Here is an 11570-nt window from a genome sequence, read left to right as displayed (position 1 = left end):
CTATCTTCAACCATGATAAAATTGTGCATTCTAGTCTTTCACCTATCATAGTATTGACCATTGAATTGAGGTGGTATGGTGGTTGATTGTCCTTCCTCTGAATTTGGTGGTGCATCCATAATCAAGAATCCACACTAGGTGTTAACCGTTAGAATGTAGTGCTCTAATACCAATTATTGAATTATAAGGATTCACCACCACTAAGGGATCAGGTCCTTAAGAAGAAATAATTAACAGTAAAATAGGAATGCAAAGTAAATGCTAAAAGTAAATCAACACAAAATGATTTTTACATGAAAACCTCTTTACTTAAGGAAGGAAAACCAAAGACTTGTCCTCACAGTCTTTCTCAAGCTCCATTTTAATCAAATCAATCTCTGATTACATACTCAAAATGGACTTAACTCTTAAGTCCTAAGTATTGCAATAGCTCTATTACAAACCTACACCAGACAACTTGATCAAAACTCTCTCCCAGTCAATCAACTCTAGCCAACACACGTTAGATAACTCTATTTAAGTAAAATCAACAAAGACAAAGTGAAAACTTTACTCACAACACTGGATTAAATCAGTTTGTAGGATATGACTCAAGAAAAATAAAATTAAAAGCAATGAAAATTCTAGATCTTGAGCCCAAAGGGTTTTTGCTACCTCCACGAGAAATATTAGATTGCAAAAACTCTCTTTCAAGGTTGATTATATATGAGTGTGAGAATCTTGAGTGGAATTTAATTAGACCATATGTCCATTGCTATAAACTGTGCACCTGCACAATAATAATGCTATAGGACAAAACTGTGCAGAGTGCGATAGTGTACAACCGTCCTTAAACAAAGCAAACAACGGACCTGATCCCTGAAAGTTTCCTAGTCATGCAATCTTTAATGTACAACCTTTTCAATTCAGGGAAATGGAAAAATGCTTCTTGAGTGTAGAAATCAATGAGACATGGAGATTTACAAGCACCAAATCACTTAGGGGTCGTTTGGTAGAGTGTATTGAAATGTTAATGCATGCATTAATTTAATATGTATTAGTAGTACCTTGTTTGGTATACCTTTTTACCCTATGTATAACTAATGCAAACATTAGTTATACACTCTATTATGTAATAAGGTGTGTATTACTAATACCTCAAAATCCATGGCATTAATAATGCAATGGATCTAATGCATGCATTAACATGCTTAAAGACCCTTTTACCCTTCAAAAAATTTTCCACATCCTTTCCAACATATCTATTGAGGGTATTATGTAAAAAAAAAAAAAATTTTTTTTAAGAAATTATGTAATTCATGTTTTTTGTTTAATACATCAAACCAAACACTGCATAAGAAAAATACAAGCATAACTAACACAAGCATTACGAATATAAGTATTACTAATACACCATATTTTGCATTATTCTTATACACTCTACCAAACTACCCTTAGTCTTGGAGAATCATGTCTACCAGTGCTTCAGGAACTCTAATTCTGTGAGATCACCAATAACTTGCTCAAAAATACTGCGATATTCCAACCATAATACTTATAGATCGCGCAGAGAATAATAAATGCTATACAGAAAGATATACTCAAGCTCCTCACATTGTGATGCTTTTACAACTTCAAGCCTCTGGAACATAACTATTTCACTGGGACCCTTCCATAGGTTAGTGAGTTGGGAGAGATTTTCCAGAACAATCTCTTTAGTTTCCTTAATTGTCCACCTTGGACTATGATGCCTCGAAATCCAAAAACATCTTTAATTGAGGTCTCTTTTGTGTGAACTTTTCAAGATTTGGCATTCTTTGAATTAAATTAGGCGAAAGCAGTGGATGTTTCAAATCAGGACACTTTTCGACCTCCAATCTTATAAAGATCCAGATGGTAAGTCCTCAACACAGATACCTTCTATGTTTGCATGTGGTGAATATTCAGCATCTCCAGTTGATGGAACACAGGTTGATTTGGAAATCTATTTCCCAACTTTATCAACTAGGATATGTCAGCATACTGGTCTACATAGAAAGATTTCATGCCATCAAAATTTCTGTGGTGGTATTTTTCTAGAATATTGCTCAAATTCCTACATAATTGGTAGCTCAGCTCTGCTGCTCTATGAGCTACTGCTTACCTAAACTAATTTGGAAATACATCTAACTTCACGCCAGTGGCCAACCCTTTAAAAGATGAGGTCCGGTGTTGCATTTGCAGACCTGTGTTGCTCTGAATCACTCACACATATATCAAAATTTTCACAATTAGGACCAGGTTATATATTATTAGGAGGTAGGAATTGAACATAATCCATATCTACTTTCAAGATTGTCAAGCAACTCAGGGTCAGTAGCTCTTGGAAGCTGGCTTTTTTTTTCCATTTTTTATTTCCCAATTTGCACAGCAGCCTTGCATGTATCACTCTTCTAAATTACTCATGCTTGATATACTCATGTTGGGATATTTTACAAGAAGGCAATGTAATATCTAAAATCCTTAGCTCTTTCAAGTTTTTAAAGCTTTCAGGCAGTGATGTGAACCCCAACTCTTTTAGAGTTAGAATTTCAAGTTTATTAAGTGCTCCAATCATCAATACTTCTTCTATTAATTTGCAATAGTCTAAAAAGAGTACGCGAAGAAGTGTCAACTGCTGAGTTAAGGAGGGTAAAGACTTTAATCTTTCACCAATAATATCCAAGACTTTGAGAGCTTTCATATGTTTGTAAACTTCAACTGGAACTTCCTTTAGATATTTGCTATCCTACAATAATAGATTCTCTGTATCAGGACAGTCTACTCCATTAGGTAGCTAATTAATATGGTTTGACCTGAGTGAGATTGTTCCACATGAGCTGTTTAAGGTGTCATTTGGCCACTTCTTCAATTCTTTGCCTGTTCCAACCACACTTTTGGGCTGCTCGTTGATTCCTACTTGTATAGAAAAAACATGTACAACATCGTGCATTTTGAAAGTCTCCTCTTTATCCCATCTAAGAGCAATGAGAAGCTTTGAGTTCTTCCAACGTGAGATGCACATCATCTCTTTCTTCCTTAATGCTATCAATATTTGGGATTAAGGCCAATGCCATCCCATATCTGGTCAACGTTTCCTTGGGAATATTCTAATCTTTTGGAAAGAAGGAGCGCATCATGAAAAAAAATGCTTGCACAAATCATTTGGAAAGAAACTGTAGCTCAGTTCCATACACTTGGAAACAATAGAGCCATGATCATCAGCTTGAATCAAGGCATTTTCGGATCTCTCGAGACGTCTAGCAGGACTTACTCAAAAGGGCAAGTCTTTGTTGCGCGGTGCACCTCCTAGCATTGAAATTTCTATTGGCAATCCGTCGTATCCCCTAACAATCCCTTTTTCTATCTTAATTAAATTAGGCTGCTGCTTCAGAATATCTCCAGCTTTCTATCTGAACAAAATGCAAGGATAATCATCGCCTGAGAGGACATTGATTGGGATGGCGGAGCAACTATCCAGATTTTCACACACATACTTCTGCCTTTAGTGATTAAGATCTTGCATTTGCAGCTCTAGGAATATTGTGGTATCCCAATGTCTGATAGGTTGTCTATGTTATTCCACAAGTCATCCAAGATTAAAAGGATGTTACCATGGTACCTTAAAATATTTCGAAGGTCATCTGCACGATCTTGCAATTTACTGGGGGTTAGTGTTGGGTTCAATGTGTGTGTGTGAATGGAAATGGAGGGAAAAAATAGTGGAGGGAAATAGAGTAACCTAAATGGAAAGTGTACTCTTATATTAAAAAGTTCACTAATTCTCCAACATTGCTGGGAGAAGGGAACTTGTAAGTGTTTATAATGAGGAACACTAACTCCACATGGATAGTGAAGCAAAAACAAGGTGGTGCCTCATGTTGTCATCATCGTCACTCGCTTAACTTGGCTTCGTCTTTGGCTTTGGATATGGATTTGGTTTTGTCAAATGATCGAACGATGAGATCTGTCTTTTTAGATGAATTTTATTTGAAACTTATTTTACAAGTGAAATTTTAATCCAAAAATATAATAGAATTATTTGTCTGCAAGTGCAGGAACATTACGGATGCCATGCAAATGCATACACAACGCATCTCGAAGGGTGTGACCCTTCAAGGGAAAAGGCACACTATTTCATGCTGTAGTGCGATCTGTGCACGCACTTCGATGACCTGCAGGTGCAGTGCAGATGCTCACTGGAATTCGGACAGTGTCACCTGCAGCTGTAGTTTGGGCACAGTTCTAGTACAGACTGAGTGCAGGTGACGTGACTGTACTGAATAGGTGCCTTTCTGCTGAATAAATGCATCCTCTCTGAAAGGACACATTAAAGGCTATAAATACCTGATATATTCCTCAGGTATTGATAGGATTTTTGACAGCAAAAACACTCTACTTCTATACAAAAACTCTATGTGATCATTAAGCTGTTGAGTGAGTTTGAGGAATTGAAATAATACAAAAACTCTTTCAGGGCGTTAATGATCGAGCCCATGGATATCTTTCTTGAGCTGAAATAAAGAAAACCATCTGGCCATTTAATACGAGAGTGTTGCCTAATTGCTTGGCATTGCAGAGTCAGAGATACTGCCAAATTAATTTCCGAATCTTGAAACAGCTGCATCAGAGCTTTTGTGAGCTTAGAAATTCTTTTACTAACCTTATAGTTCGACAGGAAACAACTTATTCCTTTCACCATTTCCATTGTCAGAAGATTCACCTCATTTTTGATATCTCTGGCTTATCAAGCTAGCTCTGAAGCTCTTCCTTGATGCTGAGTCGTTCACTTGTTTTGACGCCCTCTTCAAGATGTTGAACTCCTTTTAGGAATTTTCTAGCCTCACTCTCAAAAGCCTCCACACTTTCCTTATATTTTATACTATAAAGGCATTGTTTCTTCATCCCATTCCATGCCTATGCCAAAGGCGAAGCATAACACACTAGTATAACTGGAACTGCAATATTCATATATATGGCTAGCTAGAATATATGCTGGCTGGGCCGTTCTTTTCAACTCTTAAAGTGAGTATTGCTAAGGGGTATATTTCTCAAATTCATCAACGAACCAATTTATAAAAGATTACATTTTCCCTGGTCCGAATATTTCCACAACTTGCCAAAAAAAAAAAAGAATGCCAGGGTTGTATTTGTTGACTTCCACTTAATATTTTTGCTACCTAGATATCATTGATGCTTTATCATAATACCAAAAATATTTTATGTTTAATACAACTTGTGCAACACTGAGTAAACAAAGTCATTTAAGCAAGCTATTGAGTGTGTCGACCAACAAGCAAGCCAGTTGACAATTCTATTATTGATGACTAATTTTGGATATTACTCTTATCTTGATTATTGTTTTCATTGTCTGTTAAACTATCATTTATTGAGATCATGTTCTGTTATTTTTGAATAAAGTATTGAGAGTAGCACTAGCAGGATCAACCCTCACCATCACTTCTAGGAAAGGGTCGGTTGTCGATACTACTTGTTTCCTTCAAACTCTACACTTGCTACACTTTTATGTGCAGGTTCAATTCCATCTTTGAGTGATGGTTGAGTCATCGTTGAGCTTGAGGAGATTTGTCAGAGTTTAGGGTAAGCTGCTTAGCTTCGCCAACACTGGATTCTTGCTCTATTTCATTTACTTTCTTCTTTCCAAACAACTTGTGTAGACTTTCAGATTTGTATTTTTGAATTCTTAAATGCTCTGATACTTATGTCACAATCATGGGGCTGCTTTCCTTTTTTGCACCTAGTATGATTTTGGGATACGACTTGCTTTATATGTTACTTTAGATGAATTAACATCTTTTGCCCACTCACAAAATGAATAGAAGTTTTTCAAATTTCTTATGTGTAAAAAAATGAAAATCTCTTGTAGAAAGAACATAAAATGAAAAATAATTTGTAAATGGACTACAAAACCATTTCTCCTATTTTATGACTTATGACATATATATTTACTTAATTTTGAAATTACTTACAAATTTCATAGTTAATTCTTTGCTAAATCACTCTAACCAACCATTTTAATAATCCATTGATAAATTAGATTATCGAGAAATTTTACTGTTTAACTATAGAATTGTCCTTTGTTAATTCCCGTGTTTATAGTGTTTAGAGATAAGACTTTTGAGGTATATTTAGCAATTGACGTTGGAAAGTAGATATATAGGCTTAAAACAACTCCATACTTGTGACACATACCAATAGATGTTCTGTTTTCGAATCACAAGTACAATTATAGCTCTAGAATATATTTGTAAATGAGTTTATTCCGTACAAACAATTGCCCTCTGCTTCCTAGTTTTTTTAAAAAAATTGTCACGATTATTAAAAAATAAGATTATTTTTTTATCTAATTTCTAATGATGTGGGTCATACATTGGTATTTGTGTTCGACAAGGCTAGATGTTCTATCAGGGAGAAGGGACCGAACAGGTAACTTGAAAGAGGAAATAATAAGGGTTAAGAGAATTGGATCAAAAAAGTGTCAAATAAGGGACAATTTCAATAAATGGATTTGTCAGATTTTTCATGACCAAAATAGTGAAAACGCATGGACATAGAGCACCTTCAGTGTGCAATTTTCACGTTAAAAAAATAGACGGATGTTAAATATATTTATACTGAAGGTGCTCTACTTTTATGAGTCTTCAGTGAACCTTTTACATTTTAAGGAAAGGGTCATTGGTAGTCATAAGCCTTCTCTAAATTTTACATTTTTAAAGAAAGACTCATTTCCTTCAATGCACCTTCAACATAAATTTTATTATCTCGAAATCTGAAAAGACTGTCATCGTCTGAATTGATGAGACAAGAGAAGGCCATTTTTTGATGCACTAACGACTCGTCTTTACAATGCACCTTCAGTCAAATTACAAAAACACCTTTAAGAGTTTTCTCCAAATAATAATTCTTTATCTTCACTTCATCTCAACTTTACAAAATCTCTATCTTTACCTGAGGTCCCTCTTCTTCATCTCAATAAAATATATTTACACTGAAGGTGCTCTACTCTCACGAGTTTTCAGTAAATTTTTTACATTTTAAAGAAAGGCTCATTGATCTTCATGAGCCTTCTGTGAAAAAAGTTGTCATTTTTTGAATTGATAGGACAATAGGGGATAACTTTTTCATACCCTAAAGACTCATGGACATCAATGCACTTTCCAACAAATTAAAAATACACTCTTATGCAGAGTGTCTTTAAAATTATTTTTTGTTCCTCTATATATACGTACATCCTCTTCATTTTTATGTACATTACTAAATTCACAAAAACTATTGTACTTTACAGTTGATGTATCCTTCAATCTGAATTGGAGTAAAAAAAGTTAGTAATTTTTCTTAGTATATTTCTCTCCCTATTGAGTAAATGATTTATTAATAACTAAAGTTATTTTTACAGGTTTAAAAATGTCGAATGAGCGTCGTGTTAGAGTATCATTGTATTGGGGCGATGATGTCATATATGAATCTGATACAGTTAGATATAGTTGTGATGCTCGTGCAGTTGTTAAACTTCCACTAAATGTTGAGTATGATTAGCTAGTTAGAAATTTTCATTAGAATGAAAACTAATCCAAATGAGATAAGGCTTGTTATTTCAGGTAAATGGCCATTTTCAACTGTGCAGGGTAATGCTCGTTATTCTGAAATTCCCATACTTAATAATGAGTCTTTGCAAGAGTTTATGGTGGCACCTGATATGGTGAGTTATATGATGAATCTTGATTTGTTGGAGATGTATATTAAAACATAAGCATTATATGTTTTGAATCTACACTTAATTTGAATTCTCTCTCTTTAAATTTTGCTACACCCTCTTTGAATCTTAATGACCCCCTTCTGATTTTTATGAACCATTTACAAATATGACTAGTAACTTCTCAGAATTTCAAAGTTTTATGAGCTTCTTGTCACAGAGTATAACACCACAAGTTGATATTCTATCCGGTATTATGACCATGGATGTACTGATTTTAGTTTAAATTTTATTATAGATAATTATCGTAATTATGATTTTAGAGATGGTGCAGGAACTAGTAATTTACCTTAGGTTCTAGAGATTCTAAGAGTTTCTGAAATACAAGCTAGGATAGAAGTTGATGCCTATGCTGATACTCATGCGGATGACAATTTTGATAGTGATGCTCTAAATGATGCATATCAGATGAAATGAGTGACTCTGGTGATGATAATGACGATGATCAACAACCAGTCATTGAGGAGCCACAAAATATACCATTTCATAGGGAGAACATTTCATTTTTGAATGATCTTCAAGATCGTCCAGAGGTGTATGCTTCTACCCATGAATCAAAGGGTGTTGGATGTAAAATTTGGTTAAATGATAAAAAGTCGAATCTTAAGTCTGGGTAGTTATTTCCTAGTAAGGAAAGATTAAAGACTACTTTAAAAATATGAAATTTGCAGTGTAAGAGTTCATTGTGTGGGAATCCAAAAAAAATTATTAGACTGTTAAGTGCAAGAGGTGGGAATCTGGATGTGATTGGATGCTTAGAGGTCGAAAAACACCAACAAATTTTTGGACTATCGAAAAATATTATGGCAGACACACTTGATAAATGGGTCTAATCCAAGGTGATCATTTTAACTTAGATTTTAAATTGATTGCTTCTTTGTTGCCACCTTTCCTTAGGAATAACCTTCAATTCAAGGTGAAAGATGTCCAGACTACTGTTGAGGTTGAATTAAAACATACACCTTCCTACAAAAAGGCATGGCTGGTTGAAAACTTACTTTCAAATTTATATATGGTAACTTTGATTACTCATTCGCACAACTTTCAATGTACATGAATGCACTTTAATATTTTAATCTAGGAGCGGTAGTGGAATGGATGCATGCTGATGAATCAACACCAGAGGTAACTATTTTTAAATATGTATTCTGGGAATTTAAACCTTGTATAAAAGGTTTTAAAAGATGTAGACCAGTCATCTCTATTAATGACACTCACATTTATGGAAAATATGATTTAAAGATTTTGATTGTTGTGACTGCTGATGCAAATGGATAAATATTTTCACTTACTTTTGTAATTGTTAACAAGGAAATCAAAGAAGCATGGTCATGATTTTTGTCGTGTCTTGGAATTCATATGGTAGGTGGTCGTAGAGGTGTTACGTGCATATCTGATCATGCTCCTGGAATACTTAGAAGTTTTAATGATTTGGTTGAGTTACATGAGCCAAATACATATCACTGCTTTTGTCTTAAGCATGTGATGAGTAACTTTCTGTCTAACTTTCTCTACAAGTAGCTTGAGTGATTAATGCGGCAGGCTGCTATTCAACACCAAGAATACAAATTCAAAGTTGTCATGCAATGTTTGAAAGATGTTGAGCCAGGTGCATACAATTTCATAATGAAAATTCCATTAGAAAAGTGAACAATTCATCGTGATGGTGATAAAAGATGGGGAATTTTAACAACCAATCTTTCTGAATCTTTTAATGAATTCTTAAAGAAATCTCAAGATCTTCCAATTACTGCAATGATTAAGCTAGCATACGGTCAAATTATGGAAAGATTTGTGTCCAAAAAGCAGTATGCATAAGAGTTTTCTTTTTTAAGTGTAAATTTAAGTATGGAAATGATGCTGAAACAGTGAAAAAATTTATTATCGCTTGCACAACTAAATGGGACTATACTCGTGCTTTTTGGATGTAAATACTAGTGCACCATGTTAGTGCTGGTTTGATCAAAATATCCAACTGCTAGCCTTGACTAGGTTCAAGCCAATTTAATGAGTTTGAATGAGTATTGCACACATCTGCAACATTAAGATTGGCATCCAGGAGTTATGGACTACTTATCAATCTTCCACTTCACTTTTAAGAGTTTTCGTGTGGCTTCTAAATTAAAACTTTAGCTCAGAATAGCTGGCTTCCGAATCTCTTCCTACTTATTTATATGCACGTATTATATAAGATCCAATGCACAAAAATATATACATGACACAACATTCTGATCATATGATGAATGTAGAGGGCTATATAACATGGGTTACCCTGTAGAAGAGGAAAGTTACTTAATAAACAAAACAAAGTTACTTAATAAACAAAACAATTTTGATGTATTTACCAAAAATTATCCAAAACATTATCTGTCAGATAATAGAAAAATTAATGAGTACCGCAACATCTAGGATGGATATCTGCTTGAGGCCTAAGCATGTAGGGATGCGCTGGTTCGCTGCCGTCTATTTTATCTGGCCTAGTTCTCCTAATAGCCGGAGTATCCTAGAATCTACCTCTTCCTGGTGGCCTACCACGTGGTCTACAACCTCTTCTACCACCAAAACCCAATGTATTCTTCCCATTATCATCAATTTAAGACTCAGGTTCTATGCTATTATCATCAATTGAGACTCAAGATCTAGCATAAAAGAAACTGGATCTGTAGGAGGCATTCTTTGTGGATTGGGGTCTGGAATGATTGAATAGTGTTCATAAAAATTTGAGTCCATGAATTCTGTGGGTTGATATGGTGTGTGTGGAGAGTACTGATGTGTGATACACTTTGGATGATACAAAACTAATTGAATATCATTCATGTTATAACTCGTCTCATTAGGATAATGCACGCTAGAAGCATGTGTGTTCTTTGGAATGCCACTATAGTGTTTTCCAAAAGAACTTGATGGCTTATTAGATGAAACATGGTCATGAGCAGGATTTAATTGGATCCTTGCAGCCTCACCAATATCATAGTTTGGTCTTTCTTCCCGTCATCTACCTCTACGCATCGGTTGTGATCGAGGTTCAACAAACTCATCATCGTAAGGATATTGAGCCTTGATGCGGCCCCTACCTCATTCACTAGAAGCTCTAAAGGAATTCAATGCCAACTTAGATAATCTATCTCCAAATTTCCGAAGTTCATTGTTGTCGCTATCATGTATGCTTAAAGTTATTCTATATATCTAATACAAAGTCCTAGCCTACAAAATAAACAATTGAATATACATTAATATGATAATCTATAACAACAACAAAGTTTCTTTCATATTGTCAAACTATAGTTAAACTATAATGGAAGAGATATTACTTCCACAAAATCTAGTTCTCTACCAAATAGATACTAAATGACCCCCAAAGCATTACAAGTTTACAACAAGGCTATAAACTTTTGGCATGCCAAATCTTTACCAACCTCGCAACCCACTGTGAGTTTTTCATTGAGAATTACTGGATTAAAGAATTGAAACATCCTGTTATACCCACTACCATATACAACCAACCAATGAAAGTGACACTTTAACAGCAGGTTAATCCAACAAAAATTTCTCAACTTTAAACATAAGACAACAAAAATGAAAAAATTTAGCAGGTATGAGAGCTAGAAGACTCTATTGACTGCTCTATAAAACTCTTTTATGATCTTGTAAATTGTAATGTAAAGTGAGGTTTTACTAATAATATCACATAAATTTATGGTCTACCAGAACTTATGTAAGGAAGCTGAAAGTAAAGCATAATTATGCAGATAATTATAAGGTAGTGTTGTACCAAAATTTCGTGTCTGCCTGCAAAACT

The 11570-nt window shown here is 34.6% G+C and overlaps 2 pseudogenes; both read right to left on the bottom strand.

Annotated features, from left to right (window-relative positions):
* Positions 1-1453: 1453 nt before the first annotated feature.
* LOC107879176 lies at positions 1454-4083 on the bottom strand (annotated as a pseudogene).
* Positions 4084-4112: 29 nt separating this feature from the next.
* On the bottom strand, positions 4113-4968 carry LOC124886622 (annotated as a pseudogene).
* Positions 4969-11570: the final 6602 nt, after the last annotated feature.

Source organism: Capsicum annuum, chromosome 8, assembly GCF_002878395.1.
Source record: "Capsicum annuum cultivar UCD-10X-F1 chromosome 8, UCD10Xv1.1, whole genome shotgun sequence".
Classification (NCBI taxonomy): domain Eukaryota; kingdom Viridiplantae; phylum Streptophyta; class Magnoliopsida; order Solanales; family Solanaceae; genus Capsicum; species Capsicum annuum.
The sequence above is the reverse complement of the archived record's forward strand: the minus strand, read 5'-3'. Positions and strand labels throughout refer to the sequence as shown.